At 43.4% G+C, this 8887-nt stretch overlaps 1 non-coding gene across 1 annotated transcript; it reads right to left on the reverse strand.

Moving 5' to 3' along the window:
• Window positions 1-2745: 2745 nt before the first annotated feature.
• LOC129672638 (U6 spliceosomal RNA) lies at window positions 2746-2848 on the reverse strand. Its single transcript, XR_008719527.1, has one exon. It is a non-coding gene; the product is annotated as a U6 spliceosomal RNA (small nuclear RNA).
• Between the last annotated feature and the right edge of the window lie 6039 nt (window positions 2849-8887).

Raw genomic sequence — 8887 nt, forward strand, 5'->3', positions numbered from 1 at the left:
TAAACTCAATTTTATTTTAATCAAAGAAACATGTTTATAGTTAAGAAGTAAGAAAGCAGAGGGCCTCTGAAAGGCTCTATCCTGCAGGGTATGGAGGCAGATGCTGAGACTCTCAGCCAAACTTTAGGCAGAGTTCAGGGATTCTTATGAAAGAAGTAGGAGATAGTAAGACCTGGAGAGGACAGGAGCGCCACAAGGACAGCAACATATCCAAAAAGTCTGGGCACAGAGGTCTTTTCTGAGACTGATACTCCAGCCAAAGACCACTCATGGAGATAACCTAAGACCCCTGCACAGATGTAGCCCATGGCAGTTCAGTGTCCAAGTGGGTTCATAGTAATGGGGACAGGGACTGTCTCTGACAGGAACTGATTGGCCTGCTCTTTGATCACCTTCCCCTGAGGGGTGAGCAGCCATACCAGGCCACAGAGGAAGACAATGCAGCCACTCCTGATGAAACCTGATAGACAAGGATCAGAGGGAAGGGGAGGAGGACCTCCCTTATCAATGGACTAGAGGAGGGGCTCAGGTGGGAAAGAGGGAGGAATGTTGGGATTGGGAGGGGAGGAGGGAGAGATCTAGAGGGGAGATACAAAGTGAATAAACTGTAATTAATAAAAATATTTTTAAAATAAATAAATAGTCAGATAACGGCAAAAAAAAAAAGTAAGAAAGCATGAAAGGTTTTTAGCTAATGAACATTGGGCCCCTCCCCCTTCCAAAGCCTTCTCCATACACTCTTGTAATTCTCTTAGCTTGTATCATATTGATTTGAGTAGCACATAATGTTATTCAGATTTTAAGCACTGTCTATTGGTACCCCACTATGGCAGAGAACCTCTTATTCATCCTTTGTTGTTATTTACCTTGACTCCCAACATTATGTTGTACCAGGACATTTAATTCAACACTTGATGCTTTTTATATTACTGTTACTATTATGACTTATAAGTAACTATAGAAGTTGAAGATCACCAAGAGTAAGGATTATGGGGTCAGAGATATTATAGCTCACTGGCTAAGAGCACAGGCTTCTCTTCCAGAGAACCCAGAACTGGTTCCCAGGACCCATGTGGCAGTTCACAACCATCTGTAACTCCAGTTCTGGGAGATCAGATGCCCTGTTCTGGGCTCTACAGCACTGCATTGTACGTGGTGCAAAATATCTATACATACAAAATAAAAATATCAAAATAAGAAGAAGCATTATACACTTTTACAAAGGAAAGCAATGACATCCATAAAGTTATATGGTTTATCCCAGCTTATAAAACAAAAACATGAAAAAACCCTTCAATTTACTCACTCCACCTCCTGTATATAACTATAATGTCAAACTTCATAGAAGAAAGGATCTAATCTTTCCTATTCACCATTGCAAATCCTGTCTATGATAGACACATGTAAAAGCTTAATGAAGAGCTTTAGAACGCATGTATAAGTTCTAATTCTTGTTGAACTAAACAATCCTCGGGTCACCATGATGCAGCTTTCTGCTTGTGCAGCCAGTTTGCCTAGAACCTCCTGTTAGTGGTGATAAAGGACACATAAACAACAGCGCAGCTTAGAGACCTTAAGTGACTTTCTTTTTATCTCCAATTAGGCGTTTATTCCTTCCATAGAGTAGAGCAAGTGTTCCAGAAGAGGTTTGAGTGAAGAAAACCAGAATAAAGATCTGAAAGGTGGCCCATCATCTCAAAGGTACTTTCTTTGAAAGGGAGGGACAAAAGAATAGAAAAATAAATAATTGGTTAGCGGCGAGTTGCTCCAGGTCTCCATAAGGATTAAGACAGAAAGGTATTCAGCAATTTGCCAATTGAAACTGGCCTGCTATCTTTCTCCTGATTTCTTGAAAGCTGCATTTCATTGTGGTAACATGGGATTTTGGCATGGATGACTCCATCTTGTGTTTTAGGTTGGGGGCTAGTTCAATGGCCCAGTCCCACACTAGGACTTCCTGTGTGTGGATTTTATGCCAGCTCTCAGATGTTGAACAGTGTCAGTTCCAATTTATTCACTGCGTCCTCACACCTCCTCTCAGAGCTTTGCCTCCTGCATCCCTGTGCTGCACAAACTCTCACCATTCCCTCAACTGGGGATTCCCCTCCCTGCTCTTGAGTGAGGATGACTTTTCCCGCAAGCCTTTTCATCTTCCTTCGAGTTATTTCCTGTTCTTGGCTTGCATCCTCCATTCTCTTCCTGCACTAGCTTTTCTTGTTCCCAGAGTGGCTGCATGTCTGAAAACATCTTTATCGTATATTATCACATTTGATTTATAATTTAAGTGAGATAAAGACTCCTCGTGTTAACATTATTTTTAATTCATAGCTTTCCAGGCTCCGTGGGGTAGAGCACTCTTCCGCTCCTGGGGGAAACAGAGCTAGTCTTCTCTGCGAATTGTAGATCACACGTCCATCTTCCTGCCATTCTCTAACTTGTCTTAAAATCTATTTATTCTTGCTTCATTTCCTATTCTTTTGGTCTTCTATGTTTCCCTTTAAAATACATATTTTTTATTTTTTATTATGTGTGTGTGTGTGCAGGGGGATGCGTGTACACATGAATGTCGTGCTCATAGAGGCCAGAGAGGGCACTGAGGCACTGAGTGCAGCCGCTGGAAACTGAACCAGGGTCTTCGGAAGAGAGCAGTAGATGTGCTCTTAATCGCTGAGTCATCTCTTCAGCCCACACCTTTTAAATTTTTAATCTTTAAATTAATTTACTCTGTATTATTTTAGTACGTTCAAAAATTATGGACTAGTCCACATTTGCATTTCATCTTTGCACAAGGGCCATGCAAATCTTTGTACCACTCCAGTTTTTCAGTGTGTACTGCTGAAGTGAGCACTTTACTAGGTTTTTAAGAAAGAGATCGTTTCCAATCAATATTTCAACATGGTGATCTATTTTTAAATAACATTTCCTCATTTCAAAATCAATTCATGTTTATTGAATAAAACACAAATAAGCAAAAGTAGGAAAATTAAAATGACCTCTAATAGCACTGCTGAGAGACAATAATTACTAATAGAGGCTGTATTTTTCCAGCATCTTTTCCTGAATGTCTCTCTCTCTCTCTTTCTCTCTCTCTCTCTCTCTCTCACACACACACAAAGAGTTGTTGCTATTGTTACCCACTGCCACCTTTACCCCTCAAAAGTATGCAGGGGTTGGGGGCTTGGTGATTGGTGATGGGAGATTCTTTGTTGAGCAGTACACTGGGGAGAGTAGTTCAAATATGTGGTGGATGCTGAGGAGAGGAGGTAATTCTACACATAATTTGCAAAAAGGGAGACAAATGTGCTTGGGACAGAAGGAAAAGCATGGGGGTTGAGAAGGCCAAATATGTCAGCTCTGTATGAAATGCAAGAGTAGGCTGGGATGGACCCCAGCTGGTAGCATGTATTTTTTTTTTTTTTTTTTTTTTGCATGCAGAAGGCAATAGGTTCAAACTCTGGTATCCTATAAACTCAGTGGCATGGGGTGGCCAACACGTGTAATCTCAACGCTCTGGGACCATATGAACTTGTACACATACACGCATACACACACAGAGAAATTGAAAGCAGGTCATCAGGTACAAGTATATCAAGTTTATAACCACAATGTCTACATTGACCAAGAAAGACTGATAGCCCAAATGTCCATCAAAAGGTGAGTGGATAAACATACCACAGATTGTGGTATATACTAAAATATTATTTATTAATCCAAAAGAAAGATAGAGTGATTCTATGAATATGCCTAAACCACTAAAGTAAGTGAAAGAAGCCAGCATGTGGCATAGTTTCTGTGAATTATCTAGAGCAGGTAAGTTTACTGAGCCAGAAAGCAAACAGGTGTCAGTTAGGCCCGGAGGAAGGGAAGAACAGGCAATGAGTGCTTAATGGATGTGAGTTTTCTTTCAAAGTGATGAAACTGTGTCCAGAATAGACTGAGGTATTCCTTTCACGAATTATAAATGTGCCAAACACTATCAGGTGACACACTTTAAAATAGTTAATTTTTTATTATGTGAATTTCTCCTTCAGTAGAGGAAAAAAAAAAAACCTAAACATTATCTTTAGTGGCCACACACTAAGTTTTTGAAAATGAATTCTTCATTTTTTGACATAGAGATTGTTTCTAAATTTTCCTTGTTATAAAAAGAACTATAGAAAATCACCTAACAACTTAATATTTGCACTTTATCTAGAATTTTTTTCAAGTAGTCTATTTAGATAATTTTTGTTCAGATTTCAAAAAACATTTTAAAAGAGTAGAATTCATCTACTCAAAGGAAATTATTTGTAACAATATGTTTTCACAACTGCTCAGAGTGGAGCCCTGGTTCCATGCAGGCCTCTCAAGTCTGCCCTATCCATGGCAACCAGAGCACGCCCATACCTTCATATAGCACCCACACGTGTGCCATCGTAAGTCCCGTGCCATCAGTAGGCTGACTTACACATCTAAGGAAGAAAGGAAAGATTAATTTTTAATTAACTAATCCTCCTCTCCCCATCATAATACAGTATGACCCATCAGAAAGAGGTAGGGGTGGGCTCCTCCTGTCCTATCTTGTCACTCAGCTGGGGCACTACAATAAAGTACTGGGTGGCTTAAACAGCAGTTATTTCTCACAGTTCTTGAGGTTAGAAAGCCACGGCCATTCAGCATGGTTGACATGCACTTTTTCTATGGCTTGTTGGTGGCGTCTGGCCACTGTGTCCTCAGTGTTCTTCCTGCATCTTAGAAGGGACTCCCTCCAGCCCTGGACCTAAGGCCCGCCTACATATCCTTATCTGACTTTAATCACCTCCTCAAAGGCTTTGTTCCCACAGTGAGTTATGTAGTACTGCAGTGAGAGCTTTAGCATAAGAATGTGAAGGTGGGAGGGGCACCATCCAGCCCAGGGCAGGGACCTAAATGGATGGAGTCTTCAGCTTCAGCTCTGGGTACTGTCTGGAGAGTGTCTCTTTTTCCAGCTGATATGAGCAAGGCTCTGCCCAATGTACTAAAAGACTTGACCCAGAAGTGACATGTGTCCTTCTTTATTCCCAACCCCAAGGATCCCTACAGATCATTCACACGGCCCACGAGTGAGGCTGCTGAGGTGTCATCCCTGGGCCCAGAAGGAGAGGTCAGATAGATGTCAACAAACACCTTTAATGTCTGTCCAGCAGCCCGTGGTAGTACGTCTGCCACCTCATAGGTTACCTCTCATCCCACAGCCCCTGCCCCATACCCGAGCTATGGACTCCTTCAGATCAAAGCCGTAATTCTCTCTCGGAGATCAGTATCACCTTCCATGTACTTAAATCTAAAGCGTCAGCCCCTGTATAATAGGGAAAACCCTACTACAATCCTTTTAACTTTGTGACCTTAATTGATGCCAATCTGTCTTCCTTTCCTTCCTTTAAGACTATTTTCATTTTTTTCCTGCCTTACTTCTCCCAGCGCCATTCAGAGAGACTTCTTCTTCCTCCCCATCTTCACACACCTGCCCATTCTCTATACTGCTGCAATAGGAAACCTCTGCTCTCAAAGCTGAAAAGTAGCAATGTGGCCACAGCATCTGAAACACTGCACTGCTTTCAGTCCATGGCCACCAGGGGTTGCAGGCATACTGGAGAGCTCAGAGCACACCCCCTCCCTGCACTCTCCACGGCTTCCATTTCACACAGAGAAAAGAGACAGTATCTTTCTAGGGTCATACATGGTAGAACACAATCTGCCATGCATATCCCCCACAGCCCTCACCCACTCCTCTTCCTATTGTCCACTCTGCTTTGGCCATGCTGGCCTTCTCCACATTCCTCAAGCTCTTCAAGCCTCACCACCACAGAGCCCTGCTGAATTCTCTGCCCTGGAATGCTCTGCCCAGCTGGCTTAGCTAGGTTTCTATTGCTATGATAAACACCATGACCAAAAGCAATCTGGGGAGGGAAGGGTCTGTTTTAACAGTAACACACCATCCCTGAAGTCAGAGCTAGAACCTGGAGGCCAGAACTGAAGCAGAAGCCATCGGAGGATGCTACTAACTGCCTTGTTGTTACAAGCTCCTCTCAGACCACCTGCCCAGGGGTAGCCCGCCCACAGGGAACTGGGGCCTCTCACAGCACTCGTTAATTAAGAAATGTCATCTGTACTTGCCTACGGGCCATCTGATGCTTACGTTTTCAGTTCAGGTTCTCAAATGACCCCAGCTTATGTCAAGTTGAGTAAAACTAACAGAGACACTGACGATCTGCGGGACCAGCTCCTGGGTTTCTTCCCAGCCTCTCCTCACCTCTCTCTTTGCTCACCATCCTCTCCTCCCCTTTACTGCATTGCCCTTGCAGTTCATGCCTCCCACAGGTACATGGTATTTATTTCTTTGTTCATTTATTGTGCTGGGGATTGAATCCAGGCCTTGTACATACCAGGCTAGCTCTCTACTTTTTTGATACAGGCTCCCTCGCTGGCCTGAAACTAGAAATTAGGGTTAGCTGGCTGCCCAGGAAGCTCAGGGATTTTCTTGTCTTTACCTCTGAGAACTGGGACTAACCCCATGTGCCACTATGCCCAGTTTCTTAGGTGGATGCTGGGCATCAAGCTCAGGTCCTCATGACTATATGGCAAGCACTTTAGCAACTGAGCTATTTCCCTAATTCCTTATTTATTTCTTTAAACATCACTTTGTAGCCATATATAGAGGTATACACCTTGGGAGGCAAAGGCAGGTAGATCTCTGAGTTCAAGGCCAGCTTGGTCTACACAATGAGTTCCGGGACAGCCAGAGCTACATAAGATACTTATTCTGTATCAAAACCAAACAACAACAACAACAACATCACTTTGTGTGTATATGAGGTGCACATGTTCACACATGAGAATGTGTATATGTGAGCCAGTGCACGGCACACATGTGGGTCAAAGGACAGGCTTGGCCTCAGTCATCGCCTTCTATCTGATTTGAGACAGGTTTTCTTGTTGCTCTCTGCTGCACACCAGGCTGCCTGGCCACAAGCCTGCTGGAATCCTGTCTCCCCTCCGCCTTCACTGCAGGAGTGCTGCGAGTGGACATGCGCCGCCACATCCAGCTTTAAGGTCCCCATGCTTGTGTGGCAAGTACCCACCAAACCATCTCCCCAGTCTCTTCGCCATTGGATTTTAACTATTATTTGTTCCTGCCTTCTCCTTTCATAAAAGTAGACAAATTTTGTATATTTTGTTTACTAAGACTGCATTCCCACAGTAGTTGTTTAGTGAATGCATGAAAATGCTGACCAAACACATTTCTTCCGGATTTATTACCTTGCGTATGACCGTAACTATCTATTGACTTACTGCTGCTTCTACCACAACGTGTGTTACTTTATTCCTATAACCTCCACAGACTGCCTGACAGTCATCTGCTTTCTATTTGTGGAATAGATAAAGCAAGACCAATTGTCCACTCTGCCAATGAGAACTCTAAGGTTACACATGCTGCTGCAAATATACACAGGAAGTACATGGGAAAGTCATAGGTAGGCTGTAGGTCTTCTGTGTCCCTCATGTCTCTGCTTGGTCCTTCCCAGCTCTGCAAGAGTTAGTTAAAAATCCATCTGGGTTTCCAAGTATGCTGCGCATTTCTTGAGACAAGGGCAAAGCAGTGAGCTGTTCTGAAGCTCCCATAGTGCCAGAGCCTGGCCACAGTATCCATCACACTTATTTAAGAGATGTTTGTGGTTAGAACGTTCAATAAAAAAAATAATTATTGTTGTTAGCATTGTTCCCACTTTTAATGACAGAAATGATAATAACCTCCCAGCAGTGGGCTTTAAATAGGTTCAAGACACGGAAACACAATTTTAACAGTGTCTTTCATCAGCTCACTCCCCGGAGAGATGAAATGAGTTCATAATGAGATTCCTGCAATGAGTCAAAAAGCAGAGGGAAGGGGTGCAGGGTTTGGCCGCAGTAGGCACAGCTGCTTTGCTGGCATTTGGAAGTCTATTTTCCCTCTGGGACTCAGAGCTGGCCTCGGACCATGGGGGACAGACACTAGCAGCAAGCCAACGCTGAGCCTGCCTTCTCTTTTCTGGGCATGATCCCTTCAGGGTTAACCTATCTACAGTGGAGACTGGTACAGAGCAGATCGTTGACTCTGAATGCATATCCTTTGCTGCCAGCTCATGAAAATCACAGAGTCTCAGAATCCCCCACAGACTAGCACACTGATCAGTTTCCAGCAAGACAACAGGCGATTTCTCCACAAGACAGCATTACAAAGACTGTTTTCAAGACAGAATCTCACCTGCTATGGAACCTGCTATATAGCTAAGGACAACCTCCTGCCTCCATATTCCAAGGTCTGAGATGCCAGGTGTTACCGCTGCGCTGGGTTTGTGGAAGCTCATATCACGTTTCTTTTGTGAGTGGGTCATGGCTGCTTTTCTTGGTAGTGCAGGCTAACTCTACTGAGTTTTTAAGTTTGGTTCCATAGACTGGGCAAGATGTAGCCTTTCAAATCCTAACAAGTCACGGAATGAAGTGACTTGTACCATCATTTCTCATCTGCAACCGGTATATAACTAGGAAAAGGAGCAGAGAACACAGGGAAAAGTGTTGACAGGGTATCTAAGTCCTCACTTAGGGACACTGAAGCCACTGTTCATGTTGGAAAGGCTTCTGATAGGTTCCCTCCTCTTTTCTGTCTGCGGTCCCCCAGGGGATGCTATACGAAGATAAACTTCCACATCCCTGTCCTATCTAGGTGCTAATTGCCAACCTGACAGGATCTAAAACAATGGATCTCAATGTGTGGGTTTCAAACCCCTCTGGGAAAAGTCAAATGACCCTTTCACAGGGATTGCATATCAGATGTCCTGTATATCAGATATTTAAATTAGGATACATAACAGCAAAGTTACAGGTATGA

This window comes from Psammomys obesus, unplaced genomic scaffold, assembly GCF_907164565.1.
Source record: "Psammomys obesus unplaced genomic scaffold, mPsaObe1.curated_primary_1811, whole genome shotgun sequence".
Lineage (NCBI taxonomy): Eukaryota > Metazoa > Chordata > Mammalia > Rodentia > Muridae > Psammomys > Psammomys obesus.